Raw genomic sequence first — 17,707 nt, 5'->3', positions numbered from 1 at the left:
GTAAAAGTTTATTTGAAAACTGCAACCAGGTTTTCATGGCACGTGTCTATTTGTGGCTGTAACATGACATTTTCAGTTTTCAAAGCAAGAAACAGATGCATTCAGCAAATGAGGCCTTGAACAAAACGATGTAACTAAAGAAGCTGGGCCTACTTCTAAAACCCACAAGTCCTTATTTCTGTCTTATTTCTGTCTCCAGACTTTCTTGTCTGGTGTGGTGCCAATAGGTTGGATATTTACCATTTGCAAAAAAAACCTCTTTACGGAATGCGAGTTGGACATCTATAACGGTTAACATTTTTGATCGTTAGAGGGATCGTAATAGGAATATCAGCCAGCAGTAGTCAGTATGTTTTTTTAAAACAAATGTACAAGTTTGTAGAGTGAGTAGAAAGTTGGACAGCGCTGTTGGAACATATGATTCTGATTTTACTACAGTTCTAATACACTATTATGAAAGCCTGACTTTTCAAGGGATGCTACATGTGTATGTAATGGCACTTGGTCTAATGCTTCTGTGCAGAGATTGGTTATCAGTGAATTATACTCCTGCTACACCAACATTATCATTGAATATCTTTTTAATTATTTATTCTTTTTTTGTCCAAAGACCCAATGTCATGCATCATATTCAGAGTTTAATTATTTTCCACCACTCTAGAAATGGCATTCCACACCTCCTGAACATTCTTTTTAAAGAAAGCTGACAAATTAGCATTATATGGCCTAGTAAATGCCACCTTTCTGAATGACAAGTGCTGTATGTATGACCTTCATAAATGCAACAGAACTTCCCAAGAGTCAAGTCATGTTCAATTGATCTACAACATGCGAAGTTAGAATTCTTGCCCTTGGTCCATTATATTGCTCAAGGCAGCTAATTTCTCTCTTTTAAACACTCACACAAGGACAGAGAGAGTTTGTACATCAAAGCCTTATGAATTAACCAGTTTCATAAGGGAGAAAAAAAGCTGAACTAGCCTAGAGTAATGCCCCTTTGTGTTGTAGCTTGGTGGTCTTCCTGTTTGTAGAAGGTCTCTAAGTGATGAATCAATGGCAGCCTGTATGTTGCTCAGTGACCTATCATTTACAGCATTTACCAGTGAGCAGGTTTACTGTACAGCTGCAAGACCAACTATGTCCACAACGAATAATCACATATTGTTATTTCTTGTAAAAGAATGTCACGAGAGTGCCCTTTTTCTACAGGGACTTATTATGTCCCTTTGCAACTGCATTCTGTAAGAATTACTAATATGGAAATAGAAATATTAGTAATTATTTTAATCATGTTTTGTCTTGTAAATTAAGAAGAATTCAAACCTCATAAAAACATAGCCCATGTATTAACAAGGAAATCAAGGTTTGTCATGGAAAAGGAAACACATTATATAATCAGGAAGAAGCAGTCACAGAGGAAGTGAAGAACTGTTGGATCCAGTCAATTGTACTGTCAATTGTTATGGAAGAGACAATGTGAAATGGTCCTCCACCACCTTTGTGTGTTTATTATGTGAAATAATAGCTTGCTTTTGCTTTATTTTGCCGGTATCTTATTTTGTGCTCGTGTAATGGAAGATGGCATACGAGGATATGATATAACATCAATTGGATGTGATGTAGAAGTTCCAGCCCAGAAAATTAGCCGATCAAACAAAGAGCCAATTTAGCATATATAATGTTTTTGCATTTTTGTTTCTAAAAAGATATTTTACAGTGGTATTTATTGTTATATTGAAAAATAGCAAAAGTCTTCTTATCCTAGATCAGCCCACCTTTGTGTGCTCTACTGTTTGTTTGGAGACACAGAGAATGCACAGGTAAAGTTAGGTCTGGATTGGCTTCAACTGCAAATACTTCTGTGATGATCGCCAACAGATGAATACCCGAAGCAGCACAAGATGCTGCCTGCACTGAGCAACTATGCATTTTTTTAAGGAGGTACACAAAGAGAGACACTACTCAGACTAACTGGTGGTGGAATTGGCAGGAGCCTTTTATTGTCCTTTAAGGCAGGAAAGGACATCTTGTATAACTTTCAGCTGTCGGTAGGATGCAACATATGGAGGGCCCACCAACTCAAGCAACCAGGCTGTGGTTTAAATAAATCACCGGAAGATAAGTGGGGATAGAAAGATAAGCCCTAAAATATATATTACTACTGTCAGGATAAATCGGAGACCCTGCTGGCAGCTGGTCGGCATTTTTAGTTCGTGGAGGAAAGAAGCAGAATAGCAGGACAAATTAAAAAGAAAAGAAAAAATATATATATATTCATTGCATGATTGCTCAGTATATCATCCTCATAATATAAATTCCATTCTAAGTGACCATGTACATTCAAAAAAAATAAAAACTGTCCTCTTTCTCATAAAAGCATTATTTATGAAGGAACGAGTCATATTTTATCTGGAACATCTGCCCCGATTTGCATGCTCTTTTTTTCCACTGATCCACAGCAATTTAGACGTTTGGCTGGAACCCCTCATTGCGGAAGGGTTTTCACAATTGGAAAGCATGTCCAACACATGAAAGTGCAGCTTCTCTCAGCACCAGTGAGCGGCTCTGTGTGGATAATGTATCAACATCTGATTAGTGACACCCGGCTCTTGTCTTCACTCGGCTGCATCGCTTAGTATTAGGAGATGGGCTGGATACACGCCTTGCTTTTGGGCTTCTTTTATGACACAATGACATCAGCTCCTGTATTTAGACATTGCAGCTCCGCTGAGGTTAAATCAAACACGTTTGGCTGCACAATCTATGCTGTCTATCAGATTCCATGTAATCTAATCACCACTGCAAGTTTTTTTTCCCCCTTCTGTATAAGTCAGTGAGTGGAAACACAATATGTGGGACATTCTATCACCTCATGACTCGGCTGGAAATGTTTCATGAGACTCATTCCTGAGGTCCAGGCTGCGATGGAAATCTCTCGCAGTGTGCCGTATGTTGGTCATGAGAAGGGTTATACTTGACAAACTTTATTTTGAAACTAAAGTAAAATGACAATGCATGTGATCATTGGGATAATTTGCACCTGGACAGTAACCCTTGGTAACAATCAAAGGATTGCTTTTATTTCAAGGTTTACAGGTGTCTGAGAAAAAAACAGTCACTGATTGGTTGCTATGGGTTACTGCCCAGGTGCAAATCTGTGTTTATAAATGAGCCCCAGTAACTTATATAATATAATTACTAATCTATACAGTGTTAAATATAACGTAAAAGGTTTCTAATTGAGCTCGCAGAAACAACTGAGCATACCAGAGCATACCTGGGGTCAACACCGGGCAAACTTGCACCTGACCATGGCAGACAATCAAACGGTTGCTTTCATAATTCCTTCTGCAGCTGGCTAAAAAAAAACAACTTATCTTTGATTGGTTGCAATGAGTTGCTGCCCAGGTGCTTATTTGTCCAGGGTTGATAAATAGGCCTCTTTGTGTCAATTACATTGGTTGAACACAATTCACATAGCACAAGTATGAGTGCTTATTCACACAATAGGCAATAGGAAATACTGCCTGCCCAAGGCAGGTTGGAAGTACTGCACTAAGGGCACTTATGCCATACTCTTTAAAGGAGACATGTCACCCGGAAAAAAAAAATCCAAATACTATTTTATCAAGTTAGTCAAGCAAAATAAACTTTAATTACACTATATCAATTATTTGAATCTTGTTTCCTTCAGTCTGGGAATTCATAATTATAGCAAGCAGGCAGGAGCCATTTTGTGGACACTGTTATTAAGACAAGCCTTGTATCATCTCAAAATCTTGTTTGTGCACCAGAATTGGGGACCTGATGTCCATCCCCATGTCCTGGCTACACAATTAAATGGTGAAGAGTCTATTAAGTATAAAGATGGGCTGAAGCTCACCGTTTAGTTGCTTTGTTTGGTTATCCTGCGGGGTATCCTGTGTCGATCCCCCAATAGAGTCAATCAAAAGAAATCCAAGTGCAGGACAAATCCACAGCAGTTTTCTTTGACTGCAAAATCTTTTATTGGGAATGTGCAAAACACAACATGTTTCGGGCTAGGCCCTTTATCAAGTGTGCAGGAACATACAAGGTGTGGGCATTTAAGCATTTCGTGACCTTTCACCTAATGTGATGCATTGTGGGTAATTCAACATGGTATTGATTAAACCATTTAAATCAATTAATGTGAATAACACATACATTTTTTTCAAAGTGTCCATAAAAGTTCGCTTAAAGTCCATCATTTTGTGAAATATTCGTGTAGTAAAAGATTAAAAAATATAAAAATAAGAAATTAAATGGTGAAGAGAACTGGGGAATGTGAGGAGAGCAGTGACATCTAGGAAGTGCTGAATGGAAAGTGAAAGTAATTGTCTGCAGTGCCTAAGGCATAGAGGAGGAGCAGGCAATGTTTGATTGACAGCTGAGATTTAAAATGAGTTTACAACAGCTATGAACGTGTTTGGATTTGGATTTCAGGTTTAATTTGAAAATAAAATACTTTTATTATACAGCTTTTTATGTCTGGGTGACAGGTCCAGTTTTTTTTTTTGCATTCCCCCCACATGGGAATGCATGAGTTAATGTAGCCCATTCTTTTAGATTGTGCTTGTACTAATGGCACCACAATGAACCTCTGAACCCTTGGACCTATTGCACAGGGACACTCATGAACAAACGCCTGTGTGTAAGGATCCTTAAGCAGACATTACAGGTTTAATGGCACATTTATAGGCAAACACAAGGGTGGGCGTTTCAAAATACTTGTGGTCAAATACATTACCATATTTGTCTCCCTGCTTTTTAATCTTTTGACAGCTTCATAAGCATACAGATCTCCACACTTTACTGAAAACAAGTGAAAAGGAATAGTGTATAATAAATGGCAAGTCTGTACAGGTATGGGATCTGTTATCCAGAAAGCAAGGGGTCTGGGGTTTTCCAGATAACAGATCTTTGCGTAATTTGGATCTTCATGCGTTGCCTACTAGAAAATCATGTCAACATGAAATAAACCCAATAGGCTGGTTTTGCTTCCAATAAGGATTAATTATATCTTAGTTAGGGGCAAGTGTGAGGGACTGTTGTACTGGTTTATTATTACAGAGAAAAAGAAAATAATTTATAAAAAATTTGGATTACTTGGATACAATGAAGTCTATGGGAGATGGCCTCCCCATAATTCGGAGTTTCCTGGATAACAGGATTCTGGATAATGGATACCTGTTTTATAATCTCAAGTTGTTTTTAAAATTTCAACTTTTTCTTTGTATATTTTTCTCAGATGTGCCAATGAATGCCTGATCAACAGCTACATAAGGATCTAGTCCTGGAATTTTGTAAAGCTTTATGTCACTTCACATCTAATGGTAAAAGGGACTAAAGTGAGACCTGGATTAATCTTAAACATATTTACTGTATCATTCATGTTCTACTGATAATACTTGGGGCAGCTCTAGAGTGTATGATAAGCAGTTTATACTGTAACTATAGACTGTGATAGGTGGTCTTATATATAAATCATGTAGAGGTATGGGACCTGTTATCCAGAATGCTTGGGACCTTGGATTTTCCAGATAATGGATCTTTCCGTAGTTTGGATCTTTATACCTTAAGTCTACTAGAAAATCATTTAAAAGTTAAATAAACCCAATTCGCCCCTTATGCTTCCAATAAGGGTTAATTATATTAAGTTTGGATCAAGTACAAGCCACTGTTTTATTATTACAGAGAAAAAGGAAATCCTTTTTAAACATTTGGATTATTTGGATAAAATGGAGTCTATGGGAGACGGCCCTTCCGTAATTTGGAAGTCTCAGGATAACAGGTTTCCGGATAACTGATCCCATCCCTGAACAATATGACTATTTTTTTCAGTTAATAAGAAGACCTTTCACATTTTATTGCATTTGATATTATAGAATCAAAATAATAATGATAAATGTTTTGACATAAGAAATCATTTCGGTCATGTACAAAAGTCAGATAAATGTGTCCCCCCCCAATTGGTGGTGTACCAGTTGCTGCTGATTAAAGATTGTATATATACCTTGTTCATAAGAACAGTCCCCATCCCAGCTTGAGAGGATAAAATGGAAGGTTAATCAGCGTAGAGAGATTCAGAGTCCTGGGTTTTATTAAACTTGTAGGTTATTTCCCTCTTATTTATCAGTCTGGCTCACAGGCAGTTACAAGGGTTTTTTTGAGGTGCAGAATTAAAACAGAACACAGATGGATTTCAGTTGAACTTTGAAACTCTCAATAGTTTGTGCCAGAATTTACACATGATGTAAAAGCGTGGATATTCCGAAGCTTATGGCTTATGTAAGAAATACTGCTAATAACATACGTCTGTCTTTGGGTGACCATACACTAATCCTTACTCATAAAATGTGGGATTATCTCGTCGTTAGCCAAAGACAACTTTTAATATTGAGACGTACAACGTAACAATGCAAAAAAAAAAAGGTTCTGGAGGAATGGTCTAGAAACGGCGTAGTTTTGAATCCTAGCAAGGCAGTGGTTAAGTATAAGAAAAAAAAAGAAATCAAATATATTCTTCTACATTTGTGTTCCTTGGGGTCTTATGAATAGTGAGCAGCAAATAAAAGCAGTTGATCATCAGAAAGGCAAAAAAAGTGCAATTTATTCCCATTGAGTTGTACCACTAGGAGGTGCTGTAACCTTCTTAATGGCTTTCTTGTAAAGCAGGGAACTGAATAATCTTTTCAGTGCTGGCACTGGTGTCGTTTCCTATTTAATGGCTGTCAGTGAACAGGAGAGACAACGTAGCGACTAATTAAAACCAAATTGCAGGCAGGAGATGACTGCACATGAATGATATTGTCATTAATACTGATTTACCATGCACCTGGGTAAGGTGAAGGAAAGCAGCAAGGGAAATGTACCCGTGTTTAACCCCTTCTGTGCCTTTGGCAGGGTGCACGGCGCCCCTTTCCAATTCAGCAGGGCACAGTGCGGCAGAGAAATTTGTTGTGGTGCCCCGTCAGCGACGAAGGGCTAATGCACTGAGATTCACAGCTGAAACATGTTCCAAAATGGAGAATAAAAACAGATTATAAAACAGAGGATACAGATTTCAAGATAATGTCCAACATCTGTTCAACCAAACAATGCAAATTTCCTGAGAAAAGCCAGCACTTTCAGCATGTAAAATAAACTTTGGAGAGGGATTTCACTTTTTTTTTTATTAGTCCGCTCTAATCTTACCCCAGTATTGAAGTTTTTAAACACCATCAGCTGCTTTAAAGCTACAGACCAATGCAATGATAACTAAAGCAGAATGTTCCCACTAAACCAAGTCCATTGTTTCCCTGGCGCCTTTGATTTATTTTGATTGGTTTGTGAATGAGAATCTTGCATCCAGAGGCACATGTGTATAGACAATCTGTTCTGTACTTACAGCTGATCTATCCGTGGCACTGGTATAGGGTACATGAAGGTTAGTTGGATTCCTGGCTGGTGCCTAATGCAATATATTCCCTTTCAAGAAAATATTGGTATTTGATTGCCTGAAAGGCAACTTTTTAAATCAGTGATTTCCTACAATGCTGTAAATGGTTTAATTTTCTTAATAGAATCCATTTAGTAGATCTAATGTGTTGCTTATACCATTCTGCAGTAAATAGACAAAGAAAATTCCCTGATTTTCCATAATCTCTGTAAAGGCAATGAGTGCAATAATTGGCCAACTGGTCGAGACACATAAAAGTTATAACAGGCTGCAGCATCATCTGACAGCTCCAAAGTGTTTATGTTTGTCTGCCTTTCTCCATTAATCAAAGATACCCAGTCATTAGAGACAGCATAAAGATATAGGGGCCGTTGGGCTGTTACATCAAGAATTATTTTTTTGATGGTCCATTCCAATTTACTATATTTTTTTCAGTGATATCTCTGCTTTGAAATAAAAGTATAGTACAGAGTCATTATGCAGTGCTTGTTCTTTTTTCGGGGGTTTCTATTATGTAGTGTGTTATAGTTCAGTGCTGCACCCCAACACTAACACCTCAAAGAAACAATCGGATTGGACTGCTTGAAGCCATCCAACCAGTTTTGACAAACTAGCATATTTGAAAGGGTTAAAAATGAAAGAATTGTGCCAACCTGTCTCTTGGAATATGTTACATGTTATATGATCTAAAGTGTTGATAATTAGAGAAATAAAGGTTTAAATAATGTGGAAGGTGCCATTATGTTGTGCACCCCCCCCCCAGTGAGTCCCATCAATTACTTTATAGGAGGGTTAGTGTACATCTTCCAGTATCTAAAAAATAAATATACTGCACATGTGCCTGCCCAATAGGTACAAAGGGTTCTTGGATAATTGAACCCAACCTGGTGCTAACATAGTAACATAGTAACATAGTAAGTAAAGATGAAAAAAGACACACGTCCATCAAGTTCAACCTTAAGTCTGTATATAACCTGCCTAACTGCTAGTTGATCCACAGGAAGGCAAGAATCCATTTGAAGACTCACCAATTTGTCTTAGAGAGGGGACTCTAAGATGGTATTGTCTGGATCAACTTGTACTATAAGCTATCTTCCATAATTCCCTCACTTGCTAAAAAGCCATCCAACCCCTTCTTAAAGTTATCTAATGTATCAGCATGTACCACTGATTCAGGGAGAGAATTCCACATCTTCACGGCTCTCACTGTAAAAACCCCTTCCGAATATTTAGGCGGAACCTCTTTTCTTATAATCGGAATGGGTGACCTGGTGTCAGCTGGAAAGACCTACTGGTAAATAAAGCATTAGAGAGATTATTATATGATCCCCTTATATATTTATACATAGTCATCATATCACCCCTTAAGCGCCTCTTCTCCAGCGTGAACAACCCCAAGTCTTTCCTCATAGCTAAGATTTTCCATACCTTTTACCAGCTTAGTTGCCCTTCTCTGCACCCTCTCTAATTCAATTGGTGCTGTGGCGCTCTTCAAGGAAGAATGGGAGCCAGTGTATTTTATTATGTAAGTTGCTCATTTATTATTGGCACACTGTCCATACATGATTCCTTTGTGCTTCTATTGGTGACAGTTGCAAACTGTGATCTGCTTCTGGCATCAGATTTGCCAAGTGCAAGGGAACCCAGTAGGTAACACCTGCTATAAATTTCCTGATCCCTTATGTCCCTTGGTGCTCCCTGGCTTGTGCATTTTGATGTTCCAGAGTACACCCTTGTGCTGAATGCTGCGGGTGCTTCCTACAGAGTGAGGTGCAATGAGCAAATTTGAATAGTATAAAGTAGACAGTGCAAAAAAATCTATTGATTTCTATCCATTTTTTAGCACTTTGCACCTTGCCCCATTTATATGGCAGTTTGACCTGCATCATTTTGATTGCAATTTAGAAGAAGTGGCATTTACTTTTTACATCAGAGCTTTTGCTTGTGTATTTCTTTGCTTGGAGCCTTTATGTGATTGTAGTCACAGCGCTGCAGGTAAGCGGCAAGCAGGTGGAACACAACTTGACGGAATTGTGTTTGGAATCTTAGCCCACATGTTACTGCATGTGAATATATCTAAATTTAATAAAATATCTTGGCATTGCTTCATACTCAATATTATTTTCAAATTTTCAAAAGGAATGTAAACATTTTAGTTCCATAGAATGTGGAATCTATGGCACCATCAGAAATTGACCACAGTGCTGTAGATTTGACGTATCTGATTGGTTGCATGACAGTGCATGATCAAGAGCTGGCTGCAAGCACGCAATGTGTTTTAATTACAGCATCTAAAAAATTCAATAAATACATAGGGGGACAGTTTGTTATGCTGTGTAAAAAAAAACAGTGACAAAACTTGCCAAGTTTTGTACTGATTTTCGCTGACCGCGTACCTCTACATACAAATCCGGCATAACTGTAAGCAGTTGCTTGAAAATACTATGGGAAAATATGGCAATCAGAAATCGCAGCTTTTTTGCATGTTTGTTCCTTGAGGGACTTCCGGTGCAACTTACTTGCCGATTGGATTTTCCCCATTGACTTTAATAGATTACATAATGCCTGAAGCTCGCATTGAATAACAGCCAGCCAGTGGCATCTGCACAGTGGATCAAGATTTTTTATCCAGTGCAAGGTGCAAATGCAGCCAGACCCAGGGAAGAAGATGAGCATGCCTATAGAATATCTCTGTGCATTTAATTGGTTTTCCGCCTGTTCGTGCCGGTATGAAAGGTTAATACTCCAGTAGTTTTTACTGTTATTGTTCTGGTACTACTGGGCTTCATTTAAAATAAGAACAATACAATTCAAGCTTTGGTTAATGAAACAGACAACGGAAAACAAGAAACGGATATGTTTTCTGTGTGCAATTGATTTATCCAATGTATTTATTGTTCCTTAATGACAGGACCTGATTTCCTCCAATGCATCAGGAGTCGGTTGTGGAAGAATTAAAGTGAGCAGTCAGTTCTGGCTGGCTGTTTAAGAAAGCTCATGCGGAGTTGGAAATAATCTTGCACTAGAGATATTTGCAGCCACACTGTTTCTGTTTTGACCATTGATCCCACCAATTGTTGCTTGAAAAGCCAAGCCAGTTCCTGCTGTTTAGTCCAGCCCTCTGTTTTTGTTTATGCTTCCCATTCTTTTGCCATAGTTACTACCTTATCCAGGGACTCCCCCTGCTATAGTCTACAACCTTCTGGGTACCCACAATAGTTGGCAGCAAGTATATTATTTATGTGCAAGTACAGCTTGCAGCATTCCCAGACCATGCTTCCAACCAACCGTCTTGCTAAAATGCAAAGGATATTTTCTTAATGTCAACTATAAGATATTTATAATGGTGTGAGGTCAGTCTAACTGAGAATACAGCCAGATGGAAACTCTAAAGGAAAGCCATAATATTAATATATAATTTATGCAATATTTGCATTCTATTAAAATAGAGAATATATTATTTTATGCCATTATTTTAAAAAAGGCAGAGAAACCTACCTGGTTAGGGTGATATGGGCTTAAAGGAGCCAAAAAGCTCATGACATGCAGTGCAAAGTCTTCTGAAATCAAAGGGATTTACATGCCTCATGCTATACACATAGCACTGCCTTCTTATAAAAATTGAGATTTTTTACTCTTACATAAGGCATTATGGTTGGAGACATGTAAATCACTGAATATGCATTGATGAATTAATTGCTCACTTAGAGGTTACCACTGGACTGGAGACAGCAGGTGAATATTTATTCCTTGTTTGAAGAACATCATCTCTCAGTGTTTATGATAGCCCTGCTTCTTCTCATGACTGCCTATTCTGGTAATCTACACCACAATATCACAAGCATATTCAACAAGACTTTATTTTTTAATGGTGCCATGTTTGGTCCTTTCACTTGTTCTGTGTCACAAAGACCTTTTAGACTGGGGGAGACCAAAGAAAAATTCCTGTTTAGTAAGTTGGAAGAGGTTTAAACAATAATAGCTCAGGGGTCCTGTGCTGAATAAGTCTGTATAATCATGGAATAGTACCCTTCCCCCCCTTTTTCATCATCATCATCATTTATTTATATAGCGTCGACAAGATACGCAGTGCTTTACCTTAGTTATAACAAACAGGGAATAAATGGTGGATAAGAAACAAGGGTTACAGTGTACAATAGGATTAGATGACCCAACAAATTAGAGTTTACAAACTAAAGGTTAGGGTACAATTGAGACATAAGGATTTTAGAAATAATTTTGTGATTTATGATACAGCAATAATTCATTAATTAATGTACATTGAATAAGCTTCTTTAAAAAGGTCTTTAAGGAGCGATTGAAAGTTTGGAAAGAAGGAGAAAGTCTGACAACTTGAGGAAGAGAGTTCCAGAGAAAAGCAGAAGCCCGAGAGAAGTCTTAAAGACGGGAATAGGAAGAAGTGATGAGAGGAGAAGCGAGGCGAAAGTCAGAAGCAGATTGAAGTTTGCGTGAAGGAGTGTATTTGGAGATCAGAGATGAAATATAGGGAGGGGATTTATTGTTAAGGGCCTTAAATGTAAGTGTGAGTAGTTTGAATAGTGCATGACTCCCTATATTTAGAAGAAGAGGCAGGACAAATGCAATTGATCTTAGCACAACTATACTGAAGCCAAGTCAAGAACATAGGAAAAGGTTGCAAAATTATATATAACATTATATACAACACAACTCACTCAGAAGGGTCCTGTTTGCTTATGGAAGTCAGTAAGAACAGGACTAGCCTGTACCAGCTGTCTCTACACCTAAAGCCGGAGTTCGTTATCCAGTGAAAAGTGCAGAATCTGGATCTTTAACTTTTTGTTTGACACATTACAGGGGTTTGTTAAAGGTGATGAATTTAATGATTTCTGTTTGTGTGTTTTTAGTGCATGTTAACCTTAGTAATACTCCACCTTACCATTGCTGCTCTAAGAGACCGGAGAGTTGCGATGTGTCAAGCCAATGCCTAAACCTTTCCAGGGTCATTGACTCCCATTGTAATAATTCAAATGTATTTCCTATGAATGCCAGATCACCTCTCCAAAATTGGTCAGCTGTAAATGAAACATGCTACATGGCTGATTAGTTATTAATTATTCTTCCATCATGTGTATTTTGTAGGGAACCAACTGGATGTGTGCTTGCTTGCAGTTCAGATGGGCTCTGTATGATTGCAGCAACACCCTGATCTCAGTGCAAGGTAAGAGATAGAAATGTCGGATCAAGTCGTAGAGTTGATCCAAAGCAGCACGATTGTCGGATGCAGACGCAGCAGTCTGTGAAGACTGCTACAGCAACAAAAAGAAGCAGTGCCTGCTTGTGTGGACTGATAGGCCAAGGCACCCATATAGACCTTTGGACTGATAGCAAAGCCACCTACATGAGTACAGAGCTGAGAAACAGGCTATAGGTTGGGTGTTCTGAAAAATAACACAGCAGAGTCATAATCCAATAAGAGGACAGCAGCAGGTAAGTGGCACAGTTCAGCTTTAGATTCAGAAGACAGACCAATTTATCAAATCCTTGATTTTAAAATGTCTGTATGCCCATCACTTTTTTTTATCCTTCAAGTTCTGTGACAGCGACTCACTGGACAGGAAATATATGGGAAGGGGTGAGGTAGGGGTTAATGTTTAGCTTTGGGGTGGTAATCCCTGCAGCTAATGTCCCAGCTACATGGTTAGACAATTTGCAGTGCTACATCCCTAAAAACATATTGAGTCTCTGGGCCCATAAACCTCTGCAAATCTACCACTTGTTATAATATATAATAGTATAATATATGGGTGCTCAGCTTATAGGTATTTCTCATCTCATACCTCAGAGTCCAATTATCCATTACAGCAGCCCTCTCAGCAATTTTACATATAATTAACTTTATTTTACAATGGTATGGTCCCAGCAACGTTTTGGACTTTCAGTCCTCTCTCAAGCTGACAAGGTATCATTCTAAAACAGTGCATTTACTTTTCAAAGGCAAAAATCATACTTACAGGGGATGGTCACCTTTGAATTAACTTTTAGTATGAGAGGGCAGGGATTCCCAACATTTGTAAAAAGATTTGGGGATCCTTTCCTTGATCTTGGAGTCTCATTCCAAAGCAAGAATAATATTCCTTCTTGCAGAAAGATCAGGTTTACTGTAGCCTGACCTTTCCGAGAGTTGGGTACATTCTTTGGACTTTTGTCTGTTCTCTCCTGCAGGTGTGCTGCACTTCTCAGTCTGCTGCTTTTCTTAGTTCTGTTCCTCTGTTATGCATTATATATTTAATCCATTAGTTAGTGGGGCTGTTAAGTATCTAAGAACCGCATAATATAATTTTTTGCAAAAATAAATTCAATTTTATGGCTACTAACTTGCTGGCGATGGGCCCCAGCCGCTGCCATCCAATGAATGTGGGCTGGTTGAGTCTTTTGCTAAAGAAACACTTGAGCCAGTATTGTGCTGCTAAATTTTTTTATAGAAATTCTAATACTGTATTATCAAAGTGACCACATCACGGGTAGGTCTTCTCCAGGAATCTTTATATTGATTATAAAATAAAAGGATGGTTTACCTCTTCAAAAAAAAAAAAAGATTTGGGGAGCAACACAAACATGAAAAAAGTCCCTGCGGATGCCAAATAAGGGCTGTGATTGGCTATTTGAAAGCCCCTATGTTGACTGACAGCCTACAGGAGGCTCTGTTTGGCAGTATATATCATTTTTATTTAACCAAAACTTGCCTCCAAGCCAGGAATTCAAAAATAAGCTCCTGCTTTGTGGCCACTGGGAGTAACATCCAAGGGGTTGATGAGCAACATGTTGGGGCAGATTTATCAAAGGTCGAGGTGAAGTTTCGAAGTGAAAAACTTCGAATTTCGAGCTATTTTTTGTGTACTTCGACTAGGAAATAGTCATACTTCGATTTGAATTTGAAAAAACTTCGAAGGTCGCATTTTTTTGAAGTACTGTCTCTTTAAAACTTATACTTCGACCATTCGCCACCTAAAAGCTGCCGAAGTGTTGTTTTAGCCTATGGGGGACCTCCTACAACTTGTATGGAGGCAATTGGGGGAGTTTGGGAGATCGAAGGTCGAAGTTAAATAACTTCGAATCCAGCCCACTTAGACCCCAAAAAAACTTCGACCTCCATTCGATTGGTCTTTTTGAATTTGAAGTTTGAAGTTTTTTTTAACTTCGACCTTTGATAAATATGTCCTGTTTTGTTTTTTGAGTGATTTAGCTTTTTATTTGTTTTTTATCTCCAGTTTGCAATTTGAGCAATCTGGGTGCTATGGTCCAAATTGCCCTAGCAACTGTGCATTGATTTGAATTAGAGACTGGAATATGAATAGGAGAGGCCCTGAAGAGAAAGGGTAATAAAAAGTAACAATGAATGTGTAGCCTTACAGAGCATTTGTTTTTTTAGATGGGGTCGGTGACATTTTAAAACTGTCAGAAGACTGCAAATAATTCAAAAACTATAAAAAAGAAAAAATGAAAGCAAATTGAATTGTTGCTTAAAATTAGCCATTCTATAACATACTAGAAGTTAACTTAAAAGTAAACCACCATTTAAAGTCCCTGTGCTTCTCCATGAAAAATATTGAGCATCACCCCCCCCCCATGCAACCCCAAACCCACATCGAACGTCATAATATGCTGAGCATCACACATGACTTTCTGCATTCTAATTATATTTCTCCCCAGACCCCAGTGCTGCCATTGGGTATTCTATCATTCCTATTTGCAACCAGTTTCCTCAGCTCTAATTACAATGTTCTTAGCTGACGTGATCAGTGTTTATTTAAACATTTTTCATTCGACTCTATAAAGTTCTTGTAACTGTTATATCCTTTTAGAGCAATGCGAGCCCTATCTATAATGTATGTCTTTCTTTAAACTCACTCTATTAATCTTTAATCCAGTGAAATGACAAATAATATATATACCTAAGTGTAGTTCTCCAGAGCACTAGCTCAGAACAAGAAAGTAAGGATCAAAGATGGAAGTAAACACAATATATTCTCAAAGAAAAGCCAAGTCAAGTGGCTTCTCATGCTGGGGATTGTTCTTTTATGTAAACCAAAACTCAACATTGCTAGAAGGTGACACAGCATAATATCTTGCTTTAATCTTCTATTCAATAGAAACACCTTCTTTGGAAACAACATGAAATGTTCTTCCCATTAGTAAATGAACATCTGAGATGGAAGAAATGTATTTTTCAGGTGTCTTTAATTGGCAATTAGAGCAGTCTCTAAGCTCAATATTAACAACTCTCCTGTTAATACCAGTGTTTGCAGAGGACTAAGGCAAGCACAGATCCCTAGCTATAGCTGTCTTAGCTCACGTGAATGCCTATCCAGATGGAGTTTCTGTTGCCATTGCAATATTATGACGGTATCTCCAGACTTCAGTGTTTCAGGAACGTGACTCATACTCATTCTCTTTCATCTGAATGAAACGCTTAGTTTTTTTCCCCCCAAAGAAATTGCAAAAACACTTGCTGCTCTCTGCCAAAGCTTCACTAGAAACACTTCCCTGCATATCTGAGCAATCCTGGGTTTTATGGCTGATACTGTTGTGCACTATTAGTGACACCTAATAACTCAGCAGGGTGTGTGGAAAACGAAACACAATTTGAGGTCGGCTAATTTGGGAAGCCCCTTCTACCCCTGCAAAAGCCTGGGCTGCAGTGTTCTGCATCAAATGGATTCTGTGTCTGCAGACCCTGTAACCAGATAAATGGTTTAGATTTTTGAACTGAGATGGAAAAAGCTCTGGTTGAGCTTGCTCCTAACCTCGTAGAACAAATACAAATTCTGGACTAACTGGATAATGAATCAATTTCATGTGATGTTAATGTATTTGTGTTTTATTTTAAATTGAAAAAAAAAATGAGAATACATATATACATTTATATATTTCCAGTTGACATATGTTCACGTAGTATTTGAAATCCCAGAACAAAATATAAGGCTTGATATGTAACAAGAGCTGATTAAGATGTGCCCAACTTCACCTTATGATATAGGGTAGGTTATAGAAAGCTAATGGGGGACCACCATGCTCCTGTACTGATCCGAAATGTATTATTATGCTTTATTTTCTACATTTCTACCCTACACTGATATTAAAATCTGAGACAAATAGCCCACATTGTAGAGGGCAATCTTGGTAAATGAGCTGTTATGTAGGAGAATATTCTACTTTTTTGTTGTCCTCAGAGACCCTTGATGGACCCTGTGGAGCAATCCATATACCCATCTCTTTGCCAGTGAGATAAATGCAGCACTTAAGCTGGCCATAGACGCAAAGATCTGATCTTATGAATCCTCGATTCATACGATTTTCGGACCGTGTGTGGAGCGTCCTGACATTTTTCGTCCGGCGGAGATTGGTCGTTTGGTCGATCAGACAGGTTAAAAGATTTCTGTCGGCTGTGGGTAATATCTCTGCATGTATTGCCGATCGGACGATTTTCAGTGGTAGACTAACACCAGCTTTTGCCGGACATAACTTTCGTACGATTGCTGTCAGGGGCAGAACATCGGTTGATCTGTTCTTTTCTACTTTATTTGATCTGAATGGTTAGTGGCAGGTCGGGAGATGGAGAAGTCTGATCGTTCGAGGATTCGAAAGATCGGATCTTTGAATCTATGGACAGCTTAAAGAACAAGGAAACCCCCAGAATGATTGATGTTCAACTTAATTGTTGCTTTAAAATTAAAGAGTCTGTTTTCACCAATCTTATCTCTTGTACAAGCATTCTTCTGGAGCTTTGAGATGAGAGAAGCTAATTTCAACAAGTTGTACTGTGCCATATCCACCAAACCCCTCTTTCCTAATGTGAAGTTGTGGAATTCTCTCCCTGAATCAGTCGTACTGGCTGATAAATTAGATAGCTTTATAAAATGTTTTTTTTTAGCAAGTAAGGAGATAGTCATTGAAAACAGCTTTTAGGATTAGGGATGTAGCGAACTGCCGATTTGGTGTTCGCGAACGCCGTTCGCGAACACCGGCAAAAAATGTGAACGTTCGCGAACAGTTCGCGAACTTCGAACACCGCTAAAATCGTTCGAATCGAACGATCGAAGGATTTTAATCGTTCGATCGAACGATTTTCATTCGAATCGAACGATCGAAGCATTCGATCGAATGCTTTTCATTCATTCGAATGCTTACAATCATTCGAACGAATGGAAATCGTTCGATTTTTAGTGGTCGAAGGAATTCGAATGGTCGAACGATCGAACGCGAACT

General features: G+C 38.4%; 1 non-coding gene across 1 annotated transcript; it reads left to right on the top strand.

Annotated features, from left to right (window-relative positions):
* The first annotated feature begins 13,506 nt into the window (after positions 1-13,506).
* LOC121401706 lies at positions 13,507-13,634 on the top strand. Its single transcript, XR_005966448.1, has one exon. It is a non-coding gene; the product is annotated as a small nucleolar RNA SNORA35 (small nucleolar RNA).
* Positions 13,635-17,707: the final 4,073 nt, after the last annotated feature.

Source organism: Xenopus laevis, chromosome 3L (assembly GCF_017654675.1).
Source record: "Xenopus laevis strain J_2021 chromosome 3L, Xenopus_laevis_v10.1, whole genome shotgun sequence".
Classification (NCBI taxonomy): Eukaryota; Metazoa; Chordata; class Amphibia; order Anura; family Pipidae; genus Xenopus; species Xenopus laevis.
Note: the sequence above shows the minus strand (reverse complement) of the source record. Positions and strands in the feature narration are given on the sequence as shown.